The sequence below is a fragment of the Portunus trituberculatus genome, chromosome 46 (genome assembly GCF_017591435.1).
Source record: "Portunus trituberculatus isolate SZX2019 chromosome 46, ASM1759143v1, whole genome shotgun sequence".
NCBI classification, from domain to species: domain Eukaryota; kingdom Metazoa; phylum Arthropoda; class Malacostraca; order Decapoda; family Portunidae; genus Portunus; species Portunus trituberculatus.
This window is the reverse complement of record NC_059300.1, coordinates 861,181-874,185: the sequence shown is the minus strand read 5'-3', so window position 1 is coordinate 874,185 and position 13,005 is coordinate 861,181.

Here is a 13,005-nt window from a genome sequence, read left to right as displayed (position 1 = left end):
CTTCCCTTCTTTAATTATTTTTCAATTGTTTCCTTATTCTTTGTTTTGTCATTGTGTGTGTGTGTGTGTGTGTGTGTGTGTGTGTGTATTTACCTAATTGTATTTACCTAATTGTAACATACGGGAAAAGAGCTATGCTCGTGTTGTCCCGTCTCCATATCTATTAATGTCCAGCTTTTTCTTAAAATCATGAATATTCCTTGCGTTGACCACTTCCACGTCTAAACTATTCCATGCTTCCATCCTTCTATGAGGGAAGCTATATTTTTCACATCTCTCCTATAAGTGGCCATTTTAGTTTTTTCCCATGCCCTCTCGACATTCTTTCATTCCACATACACAGATCTTCCCTATCCATTTTTCCATGCCAATCATCACTCTGTATATTGCTATCAGGTCTCCCTTTCTCTTCTGTTTTCCAGGGTCGGAAGTTGCATTCTTTTCAGTCTGTCTTCATAAGTCAAATCTCTTAAGTCAGGCACCATTTTTGTTGCAGCCCTCTGTACTTTCTCTAGTTTCCTTATGTGTTTCTTTAAGTTCGGAGCCCACTGTATTGTTGCATATTCAAGCCTCGGTCTTATCATTGCAGTAATTATTTTCTTCATCATTTCTTCATCTAAATATACGAACGCCACTCTTATGTTCCTCAATAAGTTCAATACTTCTCCAATTATTTTGTTTATATGTCTCTCTGGCGATAGGTCATTGGTAATTGTCACCCCAAGGTCTTTTTCTTCATGACTGGTTTTATGTCTTCATTTCCTATCTTGTACATACTCCTGATTCTTCTTTCACTCTTGCCAAACTCTATTTTCTTGCATTTTGTCGTGTTGAACTCCATTTGCCATGTACAGCTCCATTTCCATATTCTGTCCAAGTCTTCCTGGAGTAGTTCGCAATCTTTGTCACATCTCACTTTTCTTAACAATTTTGCATCGTCTGCAAATAGGCTCACATAACTGGACACCCCATCCACCATGTCATTTATGTAGACCGCGAACATTACTGGTGCCAACACTGATCCCTGTGGAACTCCACTCTCCACCAAGCCCCATTCTGATGGTCTGTCCTTAATTATTGTTCTCATTTCTCTTCCTACCAAAAGTCTTCCATCCATTTTAGTAAACTGCCATGCACTCCTCCTACCATTTCAAGTTTCCAGATCAGTCTCCGGTGTGGTACCTTATCAAAGGCCTTTTTTAAATCCAGATATATTCCATCAGCCCAACCATCTCTTTCCTGTATTACATCTATCACCCTCGAATAGTAACATATCAGGTTTGTCGTGCATGAACGCCCTTTTCTAAAACCAAATTGACACTCACAAAGTATGTCATTTTTCTCCAAGAAGTCTGTCCATCTATTCTTCACCACCCTCTCACACATCTTAGCTACCACACTTGTAAGTGACACTGGTCTATAGTTCAATGGGTCTCTCTTGTTACCTGATTTATAGATTGGGACAATGTTAGCTCTTTTCCAGTCTTGGGGCACTACACCTTCCCTTAATGAGGCATCAATTACTTCACAAACTTTTTCTGCCAGTTGCTCCCTGCATTCTCTTAAAATCCATCCTGATACCCCATCAGGTCCCACAGCTTTTCTCACTTCTAAACTCCCCATCATATTCTTGATCTCCTCCACAGTTACTTGAAACTCCTTCATAATCCCTTTCTGTTCCATTACCAGTGGTTTGTCAAAAGCAGTCTCCTTTGTGAATACCTTCCGAAAGCATCCATTCATAGCCTCTGCCATTTCCTGGGATCTTCACTGCATACTCCATTTACTTCTAAACTTTCAATACTTTCTCTATTTTTGATGTTGTTGTTCACATGTCTGTAAAAAGCCTTGGTTGGTCTTTACATTTATCAATTATATCCTTTTCTTGTTTCTTTCTTTCTTCTCTTCTAATCAACACATATTCATTTCTTGCTCTTTTGTAACTTTCCCACTGCTTAATCCGTCTTTTCCTTCTCCACCTCTTCCATGCATCCTCTTTTCTTGTTCTAGCCTTTTCACATCTATCGTTAAACCAGTCCTGCTTTCCAACTTCTCTATGTTGTCTTATTGGTACAAATTTTTCTCACCTTCTTTGTATATTTTTATAAATTCCTTCCACTTTTCATTTGCTCCTTAGCACTCTTGAATTTCATCCAATTTGTCTCTTGAAAGAATTTCTTTAGGTTTCCAAAATCTGTCTTGGCATAATTCCATCTTCCCACTTTATATTCTTCATTTCTTCTAGATTTCTCTTCATCTATCACCTTGAACTCCAAAACTGCATGATCACTCTTTGCTAAAGGGCACTCCACCCTCATCTCCTCAATGACCATTGGCTCTGTACTAAAGACCAAGTCCAGTCTTGACGATGCTCCCTCTCCTCCAAACCTAGTATCTTCTTTGACCCACTGAGTTAACACATTTTCCATTGCCAGTGTCAATAGTGTATTTCCCATGTTGTCTCTGATCCTTCCATTGACCAGTCCTCCCAACACACCTCTTTACAATTAAAATCTCCCATCATTATAGTTCGTTCACAGCCACCCAACATTTCTTCCAGACATGTTCCTGTATCACTTATCATTTCTTCATATTCCTGTACTGACCATGCATTTGTCTTAGGTGGTACGTACACCACTATGTAGTGCCTCTTTTTCCTTCATTAGTTTCTGCTCTGATCTTTAGCACTTCTGCCTTTCCCATACCTTCTTTCACTTGATCCACCTTTATATCTTTTTAACCAGCAACATCACTCCTCCTCCCATCTTACCTACTCTATTTCTTTTCCAAACATTATATTTCCTTCTCCAACCATCATCAGGTCTTCTCCCTCTCTCAGTTTTGTTTCAGTAAGACCCAAAATATCTGGGTTCTTGTCCCTCAAGTAATCGTTGAGTTCTAAAATCCCCGATATCACTCCATTTATGTTGGAATACATTACATTCGCTCATACGTGTGTGTGTGTGTGTGTGTGTGTGTGTGTGTGTGTGTGTGTGTGTGTGTGTGTGTGTGTGTGTGTGTGTATTTATCTAGTTGTATTTACCTAGTTGTCCTAGTTGTAACCTACACGAAAAGAGCTATATGATCATACTGTCCCATCTCCATATCTATGAGAATCCAAGAATTCTTTGAACTTATGAACTGTTCTTGCCTCAACAACTCTCTTGTCTAGACCATTCCACACCTCTACACATCTTTGTGGAAAGCTGAACTTAATATCTCTTCTGCAGGTATTCTTTCTTAATTTTATTCCATGTCCTCTTGTGTCACTAGTGTCCCAGATTATTAAGTTCTCTCTATCTAGTTTTTCCAGTCCTTTCATCACCCTGTAGATTTCCTATTAAATCTCCATTTTCCCACCTCTGATTTACTGTTGTAAGACCAAGTATTCATAGCCTTTCTTCTTAAGACAGTTTGCTTAAACTCGGAGGAAGTTTTGTTGCTGCCCTCTGTATTCTTTCTAGTTTTCTTGTGTGTTTCTTTTTACCTAGTGACCATACTTTTGCTGCATATTTTAATTTAGAGTGTTTTAGACTTGTTATCAGTTTTTTATCATATCTTTTTTCTGTATAAGTGATTGCCACCTTTATGTTCCTCAAAAGATTATAGGCCTTATCTATATCCAAGTAGATGTAACCCATCCAATCTTCCCTTTCTTGCATTGCATCTATTACTTATGAGTAGAGTAAGGACATGACACTTAATAATTTTTTCTGAGTAAGAAACAGTGTTTCCAGGTTAGTGTTATTGTCTTCCCCCTAAATTATGGAACTATAAATGAGATAATGATATGCCAAGATTAAGAAAATTTGTTTAATACAATCAATTGTTTAAAACCTTCAAACTTTATATAGCAAACCAATGATCTGGCTGACCCTTGTACAAGTTTCACCATTATGAACACTCTGCTTCAGCTTGCTATCTATAGTTACCCCTAAGAATTTACATTGTTCCACTTGCTTTGATAACATGTTATCTACATATATTTTTATTGATGATGGTTGATGCATCAGTGATGAAGAGATCGTACAGACTAGTGAGTTTAAAGAGTTTTGGAAATGTCAGTTGTTAATTTGTTGCTTCTAATCCGATTGACAACTTTAAGCACTTTTTGATAAAGGATATTCTTTATCACATGCAAATTATTTCCCTGTATGTATGGAGAGAGAGAGAGAGAGAGAGAGAGAGAGAGAGAGAGAGAGAGAGAGAGAGAGAGAGAGAGAGAGAGAGAGAGAGAGAGAGAGAGAGAGAGAGAGAGAGAGAGAGAGAACACTTACCTTGAAAACAGTAAACCTTTGACCAGAGCATTACAAATCAGTATTGATCTTTCCAGGGATTTATGTATGTGAACAATGGTTTAATATGATTAGATGTTACATGTACATACATGAATTACCCATTGGGCCATTGCAATACCTTTGCTAATTTTCTTGTCATTAATAGAATAAATTCAGTCACCATAGGAGTCCCTCTTGTTCTCTGTAATTGTGCTTCCATGTTCTCTTCATACCTAGTGAAATTCTCTCTCTCTCTCTCTCTCTCTCTCTCTCTCTCTCTCTCTCTCTCTCTCTCTCTCTCTCTCTCTCTCTCTCTCTCTCTCTCTCTCTCTCTCTCTCTCTCTCTCTCTCTCTCTCTCTCTCTCTCTCTCTCTCTCTCTCTCTCTCTCTCTCTCTCTCTCTCTCTCACAAGTTTTTCCTTAACTGGAAGGTGGTGGTCTGCTTAATCAATCTTTTATCTGATCATCAGTGTAGATTCCATTAAGAATAATCAACTGATAATTTTCTAACTTTTGTTTCAGTGTCCTTGTCATCCTCTTCTTAAGATTTTGATGAAAATTTTTGTTCCCTTAGTTAAATTAAACTCTTTGGATAGTCATAATTTCTGTGCTACCCTAACTCTGCATCTTTATCTCAAGTTTATTTTCTTGGCAGAAATGATAGTCAGATACATTTTAGTTCACTCTTCCCCTTATTCATAAATTATCTCAGGCAAGACTCATCACTTATCTGCTTTTATGTTGATGACATGATCCTGCAATTCTCAATGTCATTTGTCTCTGTCAAATATCCAGTGCATGGAAATTGGAGAAGGACAAGGTACCTTATGTTCACACATACATCATTCACACTCCTTTAAGCTGTGTGCATGCATGTTGCATTTCTCCATATCTTATTTTTGTTGCATATCACCTAGTGATATGATACAGTGTAGTAAGGTATTGTCTCCACTTGTTTTTTTTCTTTCTTTTTATGTAAGAGGGGAAACTGGCCAAGGGCAACAAAAAATAGAAAAAAAACAGGCCCACTAGGTTGCCAGTTCCTTTAGAGATCATACGAGTTATCCAAAAGTCAGGGACAAATGTCTTGAAACCTCCCTCTTAAATGAAGTCAAGTCATAGCAAGATTGTAATACAGATGCTGGCAGGGAATTTCAGAGTTTACTATAAAAAGGTATGAATGATTGAGAGTACTGATAAACTCCTGTATTAGAGAGTTGGACAGAATAGGGGTGAGAGAAAGAAGAAAGCCTTATGCAACAAGGCAGCAGAAGGATGGGAGGCATGCAGTTAGCAAGATCAGTAGAGCAGTTAGCATGAAAATAATTATAAAAGATAGCAAGAGATGCAACATTCCGGCAGTGAGAAAGAGGCTGAAGGCAGTAAATCAGAGGAGGAGAGTTGATGAGACGAAAAGCTTTTGATTCCACCATATTGAACAAAACTGTGTGAGTGGAACCTCTCAAAACATGCAAAGAATACTCCATACAAGGACAGATAAGGCCCTTGTAATGAGTTAGGGGTTGAACGGGGCCACAAAAACTGGCGGAGATGACTCAAAATGCCTAACTTCATAGAACCTGTTTTAGCAAGAGATAAGATATGAAGTTTCCAATTTAGATTATAAGTAAAACACAGACAGAGGATATTCAGTGTTGAAGATGGTGACAGCTGAGTGTCATTGAAGAAGAGGGGATAGTTGTCTGGAATGTTGTGTCCAGTTAAAAGATGTTGCATATCTGCATGCTATATCATTGTTCTGGGGTGCAACACTCATTTCTGATTAAAGTTATGAATGCATATGTGTATTTAGCTGGAGCCTCATACATTTCCATGAAGTGGCTTTGTACATTTTTATGCATAGAAATATAGTCAACAAAAAGAAAAAAGTCACAACATTGGTAGGTTTCAAAATTCTATGCAAATAAGGAGGTGTATGATTGATCAAGTATGTTGGTTGGCTTAAAATGCAAGTATGTGAGTACACTGTACAAAAACTGTACTAATCCACTCATAGCTATGTATAGTTATGTATCTTTCTTTTGATGTAACAGCAAAAGACTGACAAATGGTGGAACCAGTCTGTTCCATATCTCAGTAAAATATTTTGACACACAACGGTGCAATGCTTTCCCATCCACACTGCTACACAATGAAGGTATGATATGGGGATATGTAACTTGTGTGTATGTGGCTTTAGCCATGTCAGCATCTGGTGGAAAGAGAGAGTCTCATTGCCAACCCTAAGTCTCATTGCCAACCCTACTACACCCCAGAAGTCCAGACACACCACAGCTTGTCACACATCTACAGCAAGGCCTGACAGCATACACTGGTGTACCTATGCTCCTTCATGACTCATGAGACTTCTCTACCTGCACTTACTCCAGCCTTGAGACTGCTGCAGATACTGGCATTTATGTACTATGGACTATTCTGCATTCAGCCCGGTTCATTATACCAATGAGTTGAAGAGACTATCCACTCACCTCTGTTGCTTTCCATTAACAACTACTATACACAAATGCTTATGCTTACTGCACAGTCATTCCTCTCATTTAGTGCTATCTTCACACAGTTCATTCACTCCAGGCTTGATCCTTCTCTTAACATTTTAATATGCACATCTGACTGTATTGTTCACCTTTATACTAGCTACTATTCTCCATTTTCTCTACATGCCCACTTGTTTCCTGTTTGTCTTACATCCATCCTTCCACCACATAGCTCTCTTGACCATTTCATTAGTTTATTTTTTACAAACACTGACTTTCAGCTTCAACAATCAATGATGATATATATGTATAATGATGATAGTAATAAATGACAATAATAATAATAATAATTATTATTATTATTATTATTATTATTATTATAACAATAATAATAATAATCATCATCATAATAATAATATTTATGATAATAATAATAATAATAATAATAATAATAATAATAATAATAATAATAATAATAATAATAATAATAATACTTGTGATAATGATATTGCTGCGCCCCTCCCGTCTTCCTTGTCGTCGTGGAGGTAGCAGCATTAACCAAAGTGGGTCGTACGTGTGTTGCGGCGAGGCCGACAATGTAGGTCGCACCAGGCAGGAACAGAAAATATAAAGGCACTCTAGTGTTTCTTTAGCACTTCATTCCATCTAACACAATAAGGCCCAGGAGTACATTGTCAAGAGGAGCAGGCACAAACACACTTTCCCAAGTATCCAGCACGGGCCACGGGGTGAGGAGCAGACAGGAGGCTTGTTCTGAAGGCCCTTGGGTAGACAGCCGAACCCAGTGGCAGGAGGTGGCTGACTGCCTCTCCCCTGTTGCCCAGGTACCTCTGCACCTCGGTCCCGAAGCCGCCGGCCAGCTCGCTCGTCCGAATCACACTCCAGCACTGTCTCACATGACCACACACACACACACACACACACACACCAAGGCTTGAATATGCAACAATACAGTGGGCTTCGAACTTAAAGAAACACATAAGGAAACTAGAGAAAGTACAGAGGGCTGCAACAAAAATGGTGCCTGACTTAAGAGATTTGACTTATGAAGACAGACTGAACAGAATGCAACTTCCGACCCTGGAAAACAGAAGAGAAAGGGGAGACCTGATAGCAATATACAGAGTGATGATTAGCATGGAAAAAATGGATAGGGAAGATCTGTGTATGTGGAATGAAAGAGTGTCGAGAGGGCATGGGAAAAAAACTAAAAAAGGCCACTTATAGGAGAGATGTGAAAAAATATAGCTTCCCTCATAGAAGGGTGGAAGCATGGAATAGTTTAGACGTGGAAGTGGTCAACGCAAGGAATATTCATGATTTTAAGAAAAAGCTGGACATTAGTAGATATGGAGACGGGACAGTACGAGCATAGCTCCTTTCCCGTATGTTACAATTAGGTAAATACACACACACACGCACACACACACACACACAGGCACAACACTGCCCCCCCCTTATTCTGACAGTCGACCCTGACTGTTACATCCTAATTCCTACTGCAAAATAAAGAAGAAAACACCATTATTAACATAAATGTACAAAATAGATTAATCCTCATCCAGTGAATCCGACAGGTCACAGTAATCCTGTAGCCACCTAGGTTTCTGGCGGCGCCACTTAGGTATGGCACCCCGCTCACCAACGTCGGCTGAAGGGGAAGGGGTGGTTGACAAGATATTTCCTTCGCTTCTCCTCCCAGTAAGGCCAATGTCCGACAAAGGCTGCAGGCCTGCTGTCTGTGGTAGCGTTCCAGCCGGTTCGCACTCATCCTGCCGCCCCTCCACCTCGGCATCCTGCCGTTCCTCCTCATTGGCCTCGTTCATCTCTCCGTAGCCCCAGGTGTAATAACCAGGTCCACGATAGCGCCACAGACGATCCACATGAATGATGAGTTTACGGCCCCGATTTCCTCGACAGATACTGTATGTAACATCGGAGACAACATCCACCACCTTGTAGGGCCCCTCCCAGGGACTCTGCAGCTTTGGAGACAGCCCTTTCTTCCTACGAGGGTTGTATAACCACACCAGGTCTCAAGCAGAGTAGCTCGCCTCTCTCATCCTCCGGTCGTAGTACTGCTTCATGGCTTGCCCTGCCATCCGAAGACTGCCCCGCACTTGCCTGTGGACCTCTGATAGTCTTTCCTGTAACGCCAGTGCGTAGCTTGTCGTGACAGTAGGTAGACTTTGATCAGGTGGCCGCCCGGTGACCAAGTCTACTGGCAATCTCAGCTCCCTCCCCAACATAAGGCATGCAGGTGTATAGTCTGTCACTTCGTGTACTGCAGTTCGGTAGGCCATTAGGAGTGCAGGCAGCTTGAGGTCCCAGTCTAGCTGTCCCTCGGTGCAGTACTTCGCCAAGCCAAGGTACGGATAAACCGCTCCACCATACCATCTGACTGGGGATGGAGAGGCATTGTCCTGGTTTTGTGTAGGCCCAACAGCTCACAGCATTCTGAAAAGACACGCGATTCAAATTCCCGCCCTTGGTCAGAGTGTAGTTCATCCGGCACCCCAAACCTGGTAAAGAACTGACTGACCAACGCATCCGCCACCATTTCTGCTTCATGGTTGGGGAGGGCATATGCCTTGGGTCACTTTGTAAAGTAATCCATTACAACCGAGATGAACCGGTTACCCCGTGAGGTGAGAGGCAGAGGCCCTGCTATGTCCACAGCCACTCTTTCCATGGGTGCACCCACTTGGTGTAACTGGAGGGGCGCACGAGTCTTCCTTGCAGGTCCTTTCTTGGCGCAACATGTGTCACACGCCCTGCACCATTCCTGCACGTCTGAACGCATCCTTACCCAGTAAAAACGCTGTCGGAGGCGGTTCAGAGTTTTCTTTTCTCCCAGGTGGCCACTTGTGAGGCCTGCATGCAACTCCAGCAGCAGTTCAGCCCTCAAAGAGCTTGGCACCACCACTAACCAAGATGAGTCGCCTCCTCTTGCCTTTTCCCAGCGCTTCAGCAGCACGCCCCAATCCAGGTTCAGTGTGGCGCATTGGTCTACGAGGCGCTTGGTGAAGGGACTCTCAGCTGATACCACATCCCAACTCGGTCGCTCGTTGCTCGCTTCCAGCCAACGAATTACCGGGGCAAGGTCAGCGTCCTCCCTCTGCGCTCTTCTCCACTTATCGTCTATCTCACCAGTGTCTCCGAGGATCCTCAGTCGTCGGACTACAGCATCAGGTTCCTTCCCGACACAGTGAGTGCAATTCAGCTCGCAGGGGCATCGGCTCAAGCTATCGGCATTGTTGTGGGTCCTGCCTGAGCGATGCTCGATGCTGTAGTTGTACTGCTCAAGCTTACCCAACCATCGCGCTAGTTGTCCCTCTGGCAGTTTAAGAGTCTTTAACCACCTCAGAGCCGCATGATCTGTTCTTACGATGAATTGGGCGCCATATAGGTATGGGTGAAAGTGTTCCAGGCTTTTCACCACCGCCAGCAGCTCCTTCCGGGTGACACAGTAGTTGCGTTCTGGTTTACTAAATTTTGCGCTATAGTAGGCAACCACATGTTCTTGCCCGTCCTTCTCCTGCGATAGCACAGCTCCAATGCCTTCGGTGCTTGCATCCGTGTCTACTACATAGGTCGGCTCGGATCTGGGTACGGCAGCTTCTGTCAGTGCACTCTTCAAGTCACAGAAACCTTTTTGGCAAGCATCGGTCCACTTAAAAGCTGCTCCCTTCCTCGTGAGTTGGTGGAGTGGCGCTGCGATTGTAGCGAAGTCCCGTACAAAGCGGCGATAGTAGGTGCAGAGTCCCAGGAAGCTTCTAACCTCTGCCACATTCCTGGGCAGCGGCCAATCTCGCACCACTGCTACTTTTTGCGGGTCGGTTTGCACTCCATCGCACCCAACGACATGTCCTAGGAATGGTACCTCATGCTGAAAGAACAAACACTTATTAGGGTTGAGCTTAAAGTTGGCCTCCCGCAGCCGCTGCAACACCTCCCTCAGCCGCCACAACTCCTCCTCGAAGGTGCGACCAAAAACAATGACATCATCGATATAGACCAAAGCCGTTTTCCATTGTAGGCCATTGAGCACCTTCTCCATTAGGCGCTCAAAGCAGCTGGGGGCGTTACAGAGACCGAAAGGTAGCACATTAAACTGCCACAGTCCTTGGCCAAACGAGAAGGCGGTCTTTGGTTTGTCTTCCTCAGCCATTTCTACTTGGTGATATCCAGACTTCAAGTCCAGGGTAAAGAACCAAGCGGCTCCTACCAGTGCGTCTAGGGTGTCGTCGATTCTGGGGAGGGGGTAGGAGTCCTTTATTGTAACGTTGTTCAAAGCCCGGTAATCCACACAGAAGTGGGTCGTCCCATCCTTCTTTACCAGGACCACTGCTGCTGACCATGGGCTGTTAGAGCGCTCTACTAAACCCCGTGCTTCTAGCTCGGTGACGAACTTCTTCATTTCCTCCCTCTTGGCGGGTGCGATCCTCCTTGGGGCGTGTTTTATGGGCAGGCTGCTGCCAGTATGGATGCTGTGCTTCACCAAATCAGTGCGACCCAGATCCATGTCATTTCGACTGAAAGAATCAGAATACTGGATTAGTGTTTGCCTCATCCTTTTTGCTTGGTCTTCCGTCAGATAGATGGCACTCCTCTGGGCCAGGTCCTGCAAGTGCTCAGGCAGCTGTCCTAGTTGGTCAGTTGGCTCTGCGAAGTCCTGGTCCTCCAGTCGTTCCATCTGGTGCTCCACCTCTTCACAGGAGCCCAGCTTCGAGCCAGCTGGGATCTTGCACGTCTCACTGGATAAGTTGGCCACCAGCACGTTAACAAGCTCTTTCCCGGCCCTCACGAGGCTCCGCCCCACCGCTACACCGTCAGCCAGGCGTATTTTCCTTGTGGGCTCCACCATGCCGTCCGCTCCCCGCATTTTTCGTGACAATCGACACTGAACCCTGGCTTCCGTCCTAGGTGCAAGGTACACCGGCGCAGCAGTGACTACCTCGGCGCTGGCGTTCTGCAGGAGCAAGGGCATTTCTTCCCCATGCACCCTCAGCGTCAGGCTCCCAAAATCCAAGCATGCTTTGGTCTGTAGGAAGTAGTCCAGTCCCAGCAAACACGGTTCCTCCAAGTCGGCTACATACACCGGCAGGTGATCCTTCGCACTTCCGACGTCAACTTGAGCTTCCACTGGGCCCTTCAGTTGCACACAGTGTCCTGTAACCCCACAGAGCCGTCGCTGAGCATTGGGGAGAGAAGCTGGCTGGTGTTTGGCCCCTGCGTCCAGCCTGGCCTCGTTTCCCGCCTGCAGGTCTTCTTTATGTTGAGGGCAGACACATGACATGTGGCTGGGCTGGCCACATCTCCAGCAACAGGATTCAGAGACATAGGAAGGCAGCCGATCAAGGGAACGCGTCCTTCGCCTCCTCGGACATCGACTACGCATGTGGCCTTTCTCACCACAGCTGCAGCAGGAGCCCCTAAACCCTCCTGCGCTTGTCCTGTCCTCTCCTGTTGGTTTGATAGGTGACAGCTTCTCCATCTGTGTCCTCCGAGCCCTGAAGTCGCGACGAGGCCTCCCTGTCTCTTCCTCATAACTGGTGGTGTGGAGGAAAGACTCGAATTCCATGGGTCTTGCCAGCGCCTCCCTGAGGTCTTGTGGGTGTGGTTGCTTTACATAGATCTGAAGTTGCTGCTGCTGTAAGGCATGTATGAAGTGGTCACTAGCCAACAAGGCCACCATGTCTTCTGGAGCCGTCGGATAGGCACGTCTCACTAACGATTCCATATCCTGTGCTAACTCTGGCAGGGGTTCGCCCCTTCCCCGCATTCGGCCCTTCAGACGAGCACGATAGACCTCTGCTTGGTACTGTTGGCCAAACTTGCGCTCAAGCCCCTCCACCACACACGGGTAAGAGGCACGTTGTCTTGCTGACAGGTGGCCCAGCACTTTTACCGCTGGTCCCCTCTAACAGGACACAAGTTGTAAGCAGCGTTCAGCCTCATCCCACTCCTGACACCACTTGCTGCGCCCCTCCCGTCTTCCTTGTCGTCGTGGAGGTAGCAGCATTAACCAAAGTGGGTCGTACGTGTGTTGCGGTGAGGCCGACAATGTAGGTCGCACCAGGCAGGAACAGAAAATATAAAGGCACTCTAGTGTTTCTTTAGCACTTCATTCCATCTAACACAATAAGGCCCAGGAGTACATTGTCAAGAGGAGCAGGCACAAACACACTTTCCCAAGTATCCAGCACAGGC